The following is an 11,683-nucleotide window of genomic DNA, read 5'->3' on the forward strand; positions in this document are numbered from 1 at the left end:
GGTACGAACCGGCGCGACATCTCCACGTACATCCCTCACCTGAATTTTCAAGGTCCGCAGAGAGTATCCGGACACCGCCGCAAATGCGGTGCTCTTCGCGTTCCGAACCATATCTCCCTTCTATAGGATTCCATGGAACTCGAACGCTCAGGCAGAAAAGAAAACTCTTCCCGGACCCCTCGGCGGCGTCTTCAGGCCACTTTGGGTTACCCCGTCGAACGCTCGCTTTGAAACGAGGGAACGATTGTTGAAACGGTTCCGCTGCCGGGTTCCGGAATAGGAACCGGATTCCCTTTCGCTCAACGGGCGTTGTTTGTCACAAAAGAAAACACGCCGCATCGACATAAGATCTCTCCTTGAGCTTAGGATCGACTGACTCGCGAGCAACTACTGTTCACGCGAAACCCTTCTCCACGTCAGTCCTCCAGGGCCTCGCTGGAGTATTTGCTACTACCACCAAGATCTGCACCGACGGAGGCTCCAAGCGGGCTCACGCCCAGACCCTTCTGCGCTCTCCGCCGCGCACGTCCTACTCGTTACGGCATAATGACGCGCGTCCGAGGAGCGCGCGTCCCACTTGCCCGTAACGGTATTGTATAGGCAAAACGCTTCAGCGCCATCCATTTTCAGGGCTGGTTGCTTCGGCAGGTGAGTCGTTGCACACTCCTTAGCGGATTCCGACCGATTCCGATTCTTTTCCTCCGCTTACTAATATGCTTAAATTCGGCGGGTGATCCTCCCTGATCTGAGGCCAACGATAAAAGTGGAGGCAGACGCGATATCCGTCGGCTCGACGGCGCCGTTCGCGCACGCGAGCGCGCTCCCCCGCCGCGAGGCGAGAGGGGCGCGCCGCGAGAGCGCACGGCGCCGCCGCGCGAGTCCGGACGTCGAGTCCGCCTACGCGTGCGCGTCAGCGGCACGCACGTACACGTGCGCGCGTACGTCGCCACAGATTCACCGTAAACGGAAGGGTCGGTGGGACGAGCGCGCACGGACGCACGCACACGCACACACGTGTGATATTTTTGAGCGGACCTGCGGAGCGCGTGCGCCGCCGCCGATCGAGAGACACTCTCGTCGAACGGCGCACGCACGCACTGCACCGGACGCGCCACGTGTCGCACTGTGTGGACAGTGTGGTGTGTGTATTTATGCAGCCGGCCCTCAGACAGGAGTGGTCCTGGATGTTTCTCCACGGACCGAAATGTACGTTCGAAATGTCGATGTTTGTTGATGTGTCGATGTCCGACGGCGCGCGGGCGCGCGCCTCGATGTCGCGCGCGTGCCCCCTCGCGGGTGCCGCGGCGCGGCACGGGTCGCGCGCCCGCGCGCCGTCGGATGTCGATGAATCTCTCCGTTCGTTCATTCGAGTTTCGCAGGTTTACCCCTGAACGGTTTCACGTACTCTTGAACTCTCTCTTCAAAGTTCTTTTCAACTTTCCCTCACGGTACTTGTTCGCTATCGGTCTCGCGGTAATATTTAGCCTTAGATGGAGTTTACCACCCACTTAGGGCTGCACTCTCAAGCAACCCGACTCTGAGGAGCGTCCCTCTCGCCGCCTCGCTCCGTCGCTACGGGCCTGGCACCCTCTACGGGAAAGCGGCCCCGTTCAAGACGAACTTTGACGGGAGCGGCGACGGCGAGATAGCGGAACCTCCCGAACACCACATCTCCCGCGACCGTTAAAGCCGCGCGATTCAGTGCTGGGCTGATTCGCGTTCGCTCGCCGCTACTGACGAAATCCTGGTTAGTTTCTTTTCCTCCGCTTACTAATATGCTTAAATTCGGCGGGTGATCCTCCCTGATCTGAGGCCAACGATAAAAGTGGAGGCAGACGCGATATCCGTCGGCTCGACGGCGCCGTTCGCGCACGCGAGCGCGCTCCCCCGCCGCGAGGCGAGAGGGGCGCGCCGCGAGAGCGCACGGCGCCGCCGCGCGAGTCCGGACGTCGAGTCCGCCTACGCGTGCGCGTCAGCGGCACGCACGTACACGTGCGCGCGTACGTCGCCACAGATTCACCGTAAACGGAAGGGTCGGTGGGACGAGCGCGCACGGACGCACGCACACGCACACACGTGTGATATTTTTGAGCGGACCTGCGGAGCGCGTGCGCCGCCGCCGATCGAGAGACACTCTCGTCGAACGGCGCACGCACGCACTGCACCGGACGCGCCACGTGTCGCACTGTGTGGACAGTGTGGTGTGTGTATTTATGCAGCCGGCCCTCAGACAGGAGTGGTCCTGGATGTTTCTCCACGGACCGAAATGTACGTTCGAAATGTCGATGTTCAAATGTGTCCTGCAGTTCACACTATGACGCGCAGTTAACTGCGTTCTTCATCGACCCGCGAGCCAAGTGATCCACCGTCCAGGGTAATGGTTTTCGTTTTCTCGTTTTTTGTTGTGCACATGCGTTGTCGTTTTGTTGGGTGGTACGAGTGAGCGAGTGAGTGAGTGAGTGAGTGAGTGAGTGAGGTTAGATCGGTGCGTCTCTGACAACACGAGCACGCGCAAACGCAAACATGTGCGTACGCGGTACGTTAATGATCCTTCCGCAGGTTCCCCTACGGAAACCTTGTTACGACTTTTACTTCCTCTAAATGATCAAGTTTGGTCAACTTCCCAGCAACGCCGACGGCCGTGAAGCCACCGCGTGTCGGTCCGAAGACCTCACTAAATCATTCAATCGGTAGTAGCGACGGGCGGTGTGTACAAAGGGCAGGGACTTAATCATCGCGGGCTTATGACCCGCGATTACTAGGAATTCCTCGTTTATGGGGGATAATTGCAAACCCCAATCCCCAGCACGAAGGAGTTTCAACGGGTTGCCCGGGCCTCTAGGCCAGGGAGAACATGCTGATTCCTTCAGTGTAGCGCGCGTGCGGCCCAGGACATCTAAGGGCATCACAGACCTGTTATTGCTCAATCTCGTGCGCCTCGAAGACGCCGGTCCCTCTAAGAAGAACTTTAATACGCCGCCAGTGAGTTGCGCGACCGGAGTCGCGCACACCTAAATGACGACGCCTATTTAGCAGGCTAGAGTCTCGTTCGTTACCGGAATTAACCAGACAAATCGCTCCACCAACTAAGAACGGCCATGCACCACCACCCACCGAATCAAGAAAGAGCTGTTAATCTGTCAATCCTTCCGGTGTCCGGGCCTGGTGAGATTTCCCGTGTTGAGTCAAATTAAGCCGCAGGCTCCACTCCTGGTGGTGCCCTTCCGTCAATTCCTTTAAGTTTCAGCTTTGCAACCATACTCCCCCCGGAGTCCAAAATCTTTGGTTTCCCGGAAGCTGCCCGCCGAGCCATTGTAGTAACGTCGGCGGATCGCTAGATGACATATTTACGGTTAGAACTAGGGCGGTATCTAATCGCCTTCGAACCTCTAACTTTCGTTCTTGATTGATGAAAACACCTTTGGCAAATGCTTTCGCTGATGTTCGTCTTGCGACGATCCAAGAATTTCACCTCTAACGTCGCAATACGAATGCCCCCAGTTATCCCTATTAATCATTACCTCGGAGTTCTGAAAACCAACAAAATAGAACCGAGATCATATTCTATTATTCCATGCACGAAATATTCAAGCGGCATTTTGAGCCCGCTTTGAGCACTCTAATTTGTTCAAAGTAAAATTGTCGGCCCATCTCGACACTCAACGAAGAGCACCGCGATAGGATTTTGATATTGAACCGTCGCGTTAACGACGGCTCACCGACGATATGCTCCGCAGACGTGTCAGTATCACCGCGGATGCGGTGCACCGACAGCGCGGCGCACAAATGCAACTACGAGCTTTTTAACCGCAACAATTTTAGTATACGCTATTGGAGCTGGAATTACCGCGGCTGCTGGCACCAGACTTGCCCTCCAATTGTTCCTCGTTAAAATATTTAAAGTGTACTCATTCCGATTACGAGGCCTCGTAAGAGTCCCGTATCGTTATTTTTCGTCACTACCTCCCCGTGCCGGGAGTGGGTAATTTGCGCGCCTGCTGCCTTCCTTGGATGTGGTAGCCGTTTCTCAGGCTCCCTCTCCGGAATCGAACCCTGATTCCCCGTTACCCGTGACAACCATGGTAGTCGCAGAAACTACCATCGAAAGTTGATAAGGCAGACATTTGAAAGATGCGTCGCCGGTACTGGACCGTGCGATCGGCAAAAGTTATCCAGATTCATCAAAATTAACGACTTCGGACGCGAGGCCCTCCGTCGATTGGTTTTGATCTAATAAAAGCACTCGTCCCATCACTGGTCAGAGTTCTGATTGCATGTATTAGCTCTAGAATTACCACAGTTATCCAAGTAACCGAGTAAGATCTAAGGAACCAAAACTGATATATTGAGCCATTCGCGGTATCGCCTTAATACGGCTTGCACTGAGACATGCATGGCTTAATCTTTGAGACAAGCATATAACTACTGGCAGGATCAACCAGGGAGCAGATATTGATATTATTATCTAAGCTCTCTTCCCCCCGCCACACGACCCACAAACACACACCCACACTTCGTCCCCAACCCGGAAGCTCGACGGACACACGTCGCACGCGACAGGCGGGGGAGTGGGTGGTGGTGTGCGTGCGTGGCAGAGGGCCTCTGAAGCACGTGATCGCGCCACGGCTCCGGCGAACGGAGCGCGGCGCGGTGCCCGACATTGTGCAAGAAGAGCGTACACGACGCAATCTCACAGGACACGTCCTCCGACCGCACAGAAAAGTATGCCATTAGACACTCTCGCAGTGCTGTCGTCGGGTCCCAAAGAAACTTGAACGTTCTATGAACGAGACGTACATACCACACACGGCGCTCCACTGCTAGAGTGAAGCCGTAAGTGTTTTAACAGTGACTCTGCGGAAAACCACACGTGGGTCGTCGCCCGGAGTGTGAGAGACCGTCATCCAGACTCTCTGATTGCTCAATCAAGTTGGGAGTACACATTGTTCCAGGGCGACACACGATGCCGCCCCGCACACAGTAAATCAAGCTACCGACACCGTGGTTTGTGAATTTCTCGCCGTACGACGATTATACATACTACACGGGGTGTGGAAAAGCGTCAAACGCGATTCCGTCGGTTGCAACGCCGTTGTTTTTTTTTTTTTTGAACGTACGCGCGCGCACGCACCACGTTGTACATTCGTATATATACATACGTACACACACATATAAATTAATATATTAACATGTACGTACGTACACGTATATATTCAATTCAAACGTATCGCAAAAACACGATAACGCGCGCACACGCACAACACGCGCCGTGTCACGTCGACACCCGAGAAGAAAAGCGAGCGCCACCAGACTCTCACACAATCACCTCAAACGTCGACGCGCCACGACCCTGTCATAGTAGTAAACGCGCTGACGGCGCAATCTGTGTACATGTGTATGTGTTATTTTGAACGAATCAAAAAATCGAGCCGTTCGTTTATTGTGTGTCCCGAAAACGGGCCGGAAAAACATTTTCGACTACGAAAATGACTCGGAGGGGGGGGGGGGGGGGCGGGGGGGGGGTGGGGGGCGGTCGCCGCCGCCGCGGTTTGGGGGGGTTTTGGCGGATGGGGAGGTGTTTCGTGAACAACTTTTTCTACACTTTCTACTCGACTAGTTGTTGTTGTTGTTGTTGTTGTTGTTGTTGTTGTTGTTGTTGTTGTTGTTGTTGTTGTTTAGGGTATTTACATTTTTAACCGACTTCAAAAAAAAAAGGAGGAGGTTAAGGTTAACCCAAGTGTTCTTAGTTAGGTGAAATGAAAAAATAAAAAAAAAAAACCAACAACACTACCTGTGAGACGCTATATAGAGTCGAAGTGAAAAAAAACTTTTTTTTTTTTTTTTTACTATTGCAACATGTTATTGTAACGTGCAACCAACAAATATATCTATCGTAACTGAAAAGGTGTGAAATAAATAAATAAATTAAACAAATAAAAAAACCCGACTGCATAAATTATACAAAAACTGAAAAGAAAATAACAAGCTCAGTCCACGTGTGTAGAAAGCAATTAGAAAATTAGAAAATTAGAAAACAGTCGGGACCTATTATTATATTGAATAGAATGATGTTCGTCTACATTTTTTTACAGGTCCCGACTGTTTAAATAATTTATTTATTTACACTGTACGATATGTGAAAGCATGAAATCTAATTTTATGCAACTGGTTACGAAAATAATGAAATTAAATTATCATAATAGTACAGCGGTGTATATCGTAGTATTTAACAAATTAACAAAACTTAACATTAGTTAGTGATAATAATTTAATAGGTTTAACCTTGGTAAGCACAATATTGAACGATTCACCACTATAGTTAAAAACGAAAAAATATGTGAAAAAAAAATCAAGAGCTTTTCAAAGTTTGTATTTTAATTTTTTAATAAAACATGACACTGGATTGGCACCGCCTTCAAACTGATCAGAAGGTAGCATATGGGTAAGATGTTATTTTTATTTTTAAATTTTTAGTGTCAGCACACCTAATGAGTGTGAACACAAATAGAAACGTTATTTTCTTATAATAAGTATCTAAGTCCTATAATCCCAATTTTAATTTTATTTAATTTTACCTTAACTCATATACAAAATTTCACTGCCCCTTTATCCACACGTAATATGAATATTGAGAAAAACGTGAATGGTGACTGTCCCCCGTCTTCATCACCAGACCCCCTATGCAGTCACAATCCATATGGTTCATCAAGTCCAAACACAAGGTAGCTACTGTGAACCGTCGAGGAGTTCCCTTAACTCCCCTTCATCTTCGTCACCAGACCCCTAATACAGTCACAACCTATCCAAGGTGGAAAGTTCTCATCAACACAAAATTATCAAGTCAAAACATAAGGTAGCTACTGTGAACCGTCGAGGAGTTCCCTTAACTGCCAACAAATAAATCAAGCCCAAACAAAAGGTACTGGTCTGTGTTTCGGCTCCATCATCAGACCAACGCCAGACCTTCATAAAATTGTAGTGGTTTAAAATACCTTATGAAAACACTAACAAACGCACTCACTAGCCGTCGTTACGATTTTCGAAAGTTCCCCTCAATTTCTCCAGGATGCCATCATCATCATCATGATCCTGACATGAAAAAAAATGGGACCACCCTGAAATCAAACCCTTCAAAACAAACAAAAAAAGAATTTTCAAAATCGGTCCACAAATGACGGAATTATCGCTGGACGTACATAAAAAAAAAAAAAAAAAAAAATAGCTGCCGCCATATTAAGCAAGTTGCCACTAAATGTAATCTAAATAAAGAAAGTCGGTTCAACGTTACAACACTTATAACTCGAGATCAGCTGATCAGCAGCTCGAGATTTTCATGGTTTTTGATTGAAAAAAAAACACAACAACTTAATTTTGTTAATGATTGACCTATAAACGTGGGTTCAGAAATTAATTTTGTGTAAATTAAAGTTTCAATTTCCGAAAACAATTTCTAAGATTTATGCTATTAGGTTAACGAATGCGTATGATTTTTCCAAGATAAATAATATTTACATATGTACAAAAATCAATGCCAATGGGCGTCAATGCAATACGGGGTAGGGGCAAAACTTGGACAATATTAAAGTCTCGCGAGCCTCAAGTCGTACTCCAGTATAAATAAAAAATTAAATGACACGAGTGAAACATAATTTTCGAACGTTACCCAAAAAAGAAACTCGTCGTACGTGCTTTGTTACGACCACTTGCGTTGCGCAGAGTTCGTGTATTGCATTCTTTGTTCATGTTATTTATACGAATATGCGTGGACGTGGACGTGGACGTGGACGTGGACGTGGACGTGGATCCGATCCGATCTCAAAAAAATTCTGTTATGTTCTCAATATGTTTGCATTGAAATATCGCCACCCCGTCCACGCGCTGTTCGCGTATTGAGATCAATCGATCGATCGAATCGGCACGCGCATCGTTCGTGTATTGTTTTGAAACGTCCGTCAACACTCAACCATTGCATTGTATCTCCATGGCATCGAGTACTTGGTAACAGTACAAAGGTACTCGTGTACTGTACTGTACTGTACCGACACGCCGTTCTCGTATCGATCATCAATTAATTGTCGAGTGAGTTGGCACGCAGAGTGCGACCTGGCGCATACCGTGGGCGCGTGGACGACACACACGATACGCACACGCACGCACGCACGCACGCACGCACGCATCACACTAGGATACGTCCTCGGACGAATCACCTGGCGTAGGGCAGAGTCTCAACAGATCGCAGCACGACGCTGCTCTACCGAGCACAACACCCCGCCAGGAACGTAAGTCGTCTACAGACTATTCCGAGCCCCGACATCGAACTGAGGTGAATTCGAAACTCCGACGCCGTGGTGCACGTGTTAAGACCGCTCGCACCGATCGTCGCGTTCCAAATGGGCTTCGACGTCGCACCTTACGAATAAAGCGCGACTAGTAAAGTCACATTGTTTAGAGCCTCCCGACTCTCGGGGCTCCACAGTGAGCATATCCTTGCCGGATTCGGCTAGGCTGGCTTCGGCCTTAGAGGCGTTCAGGCATAATCCCGCGGATGGTAGCTTCGCACCACCGGCCGCTCGGCCGAGTGCATGAACCAAATGTCCGAAACTGCGGTTCCTCTTGTAACGTCGTGGATTTTAATTTTGGGTGGTCAAATTTGGAATCTCTAGGTTTGTTTCGAAAGGCAGCGACATCGATGAATGTCGTAGAGATTACGAGGTTCGCTGCTAGATGGCGCTTATATTAAAGTGCTCAGACAAATAAATATGGACAAGTAGTTGGAGCTTTATAATCTGTATATAGACTTAATATATGGTTAGAGGTATTCCACAAGTAACGAAAGGTATGGAATCCGAAACCGACTTTAAAAACAAATGTCACATATTATCTGTGCAATTTGTTGATGGTACTCTGTAAGAAAGATGAATCGGTAACTTTATAGCTTTGCTATTGGTGAGGTTTTTTATGAAGAAAGTCCCGTTATCTTCTCGTTATATACTCGGGCACGTTCGAGTTTTTTCTTTTGGCTGGCTGAAATTTGGAGACATGTAGTTGACTTTCCAAAACATTAAATTTACTTAGAGGCAGTGATGTAAGATACTTGGTAAGACTCGAATTTATATTTGGTTAGCATTCGTGATTATCGAATTTTGTTGTGCTAAAGAGACAAATTCTTGCAGTTCCGGTCAACCATAAAAATTTCTCGTGAGATGTTAAGATGGCTACCTACTGGGAACTAGGGCGGGATATCCTTTTAAGGTACTCGGTTGAAATTGTTTTTTTCTTTGTCCGGCGTAGGTCAAACTTTAGTGACATGTGCTAACCTCCGTATTTTGTTACAGGATGGGAATGTAATATATTCTGAACTTAACCTAACCTATATACGTGACCTAATGTAATCACACTTCTTCTTAATACAACCACGTTATTATGTAGAAACGTAGATTGGTTGTAGACATTTGAAACGCCGGTTCTGAAACCTTTGGTCATTCTTGGAACATTTTTATGGAACCTGAGTTGACTATTACATTTAATCATTTGCACGCGTCGAGTAGCATGCTGTTAGCGGCGTAAATCTTGGAGGTTCGCTGGCCGCCAGACAAAATGACGGACGGATGAATGCAACAGCAAGGTCAGCGACCGCGTGGTGTCAGCTTCCATCATAAACGTCAGGTCGTACCTATTCTTTCTTTTGTTAAATGGAGTCATGCTAAAACTTCTATTTTTATATATTGTTTTTTTTAAAGGATGCGTTACATTAATTGTTGGTGGTGATTCGGATATACCGTTCAGATTACAATAAGATTTAGAGATAACTAGACCTCTTTCGTGAGTGTTTAAAAAGCAACGTGTTTGTTGTCCCTTTAGTATAAACGTGTGTAATTGCTAAGCGAACTTAAATGGAATCATCCTTGTGGATTTGGCTGGTAGCGATGTGAATTCATAACTTCTAGTGCGTTGTTCGACGGACCCACTTTAAATACCTAGCCGTGGCAGTGGTTTGGTCAACAAAAATCCAAACGCTATATCGACACCATCTAATCCCCAAGGATTGGTATAATAAAACAAATATTTGAGATAACCACTGTTTATTTACAAAGTATGTACAAAGTAACTTAACATTTAGGAAACCTGGTTTTTTTATGTAATTTAACCCATTAATATTTTGTCCTTTTAGGGTTTCTCAAGGGTTTAGCATTACTTTTATATTGTAAAAAAAAGGTTCATCTAAAAATATAGAAGCCAAATACCGGTGATTACTGTAAAAGTGTTTTTTTTTGTTTACTTAACCCCGCATCCTCCTACGGGTATAGATCCGAAAGCCAGAATCTCGGTGGTAACATTTGAGATTCTGGTCTACAAGCTGTATGTTTGGCTGGTGACGCACTAGAAATTTCATCCAAATCGTTTCACAAAAACCGGCACAAACTATAAGGCTTGCAGTGGCGCCTGGGGATTTTTTTATTAATCCTAAAGGATCTGTACAACGTGGGAGAGAAAAGGGAATAATAGAATCATCCGAACACCACTCTAACAATATTTTTTTTTGTTTTCTGTTCCAATTTCTATTACTATAAGATTTTGTTTCAGCATAAGCTTAATATAAAATAACCCATGATCATTTTTTTTGTGATGGTGTATTTGGCATAGTTAGTTATGTTTATAGAGAAATTTAATTACTGAATTTTTAGTTATTATTGTTATTTTAAGTAACTCAATATTAATTTAATGTTTTAAAAAATAGTTGTACCATCACCAATAAATAATGTCAGGTCATAAGGAAATACAGTTTCACTCTTTGAGGAAGGATGAGCTGGTATACGAGGTCTCGATCAGATCCGAGACTCCGGGTAGTACTGTAGATGAGCTTAGGAGGCAGATGCGAGGCCTCATGATTGAGTGCCCCTCGACTGCCATATTAGAAACAAATATAGACAGCAACACCGAATTAGTAATAATTAATGATAAGTTAAATGAACTAGCCACAATTATTGAAGGATGGGGAAAATCAGGTGATAGGGGATCTATAGCAAGGGCAGAGGCCCTAGCCTATCACCTGTTTCATAGAGTAAACAGATTGAAGGTCGACGAATCAGCTAAGGTTTCAGCCAAGGTCGGGGAGGCCAGACTGAGATTAGGAAAATTTATTGCAATCATTGAAGCGCCTGGAAAAAATGTTTCAGAACAATTGTCTACATCTTCTAAGCCGTCACCTTCAGCGGAGGCTTCGGAAATAGAGTGCTCCGGGGACAAAAACCTGGCGAAGTGGAACCTAAAATTTAATGGCTCCACCGATCCGCGCTCCTTCGTCGAACGAGTGGAGGAGCTTCAGCTTTGCTACGGTGTCTCTGAGGCTAAACTCTTCAGGTCGGCGGTTCAGCTGTTTGAAGATCAGGCACTACTCTGGTACAGAGGTATCAGAGATCAGGTACGCTCTTGGTCTGACCTTAAAAATCTTTTATTAGAGGAATTTGACCCCGTCGATTATGACTATAGGTTGCGAGGAGAGATAAGATCTAGGACGCAGGGGGCTGAAGAGCCCGTGCATATATATTTTTCTATAATGGCTTGCTTGTTTGCTCGGCTGAGGACTTCGATGTCCGAGGTCGAAAAATTAGAAATTCTATTACACAATGTACGCCCAAAGTTTTCGCAGCAGCTCGCGTTGACAACCATTTCATCCATATCG

General features: G+C 46.7%; 2 non-coding genes and 1 pseudogene across 2 annotated transcripts; all 3 read right to left on the reverse strand.

Moving 5' to 3' along the window:
• Positions 1-1,816, reverse strand: part of LOC128199088 (large subunit ribosomal RNA) — a 3,528-nt pseudogene extending 1,712 nt beyond the window's left edge.
• A 404-nt stretch (positions 1,817-2,220) lies between these two features.
• Positions 2,221-2,377, reverse strand: LOC128199108 (5.8S ribosomal RNA). The gene has a single exon (XR_008251785.1). It is a non-coding gene; the product is annotated as a 5.8S ribosomal RNA (ribosomal RNA).
• A 165-nt stretch (positions 2,378-2,542) lies between these two features.
• Positions 2,543-4,445, reverse strand: LOC128199014 (small subunit ribosomal RNA). Its single transcript, XR_008251718.1, has one exon. It is a non-coding gene; the product is annotated as a small subunit ribosomal RNA (ribosomal RNA).
• Positions 4,446-11,683: the final 7,238 nt, after the last annotated feature.

Source organism: Bicyclus anynana, chromosome 18 (genome assembly GCF_947172395.1).
Source record: "Bicyclus anynana chromosome 18, ilBicAnyn1.1, whole genome shotgun sequence".
NCBI classification, from domain to species: Eukaryota; Metazoa; Arthropoda; class Insecta; order Lepidoptera; family Nymphalidae; genus Bicyclus; species Bicyclus anynana.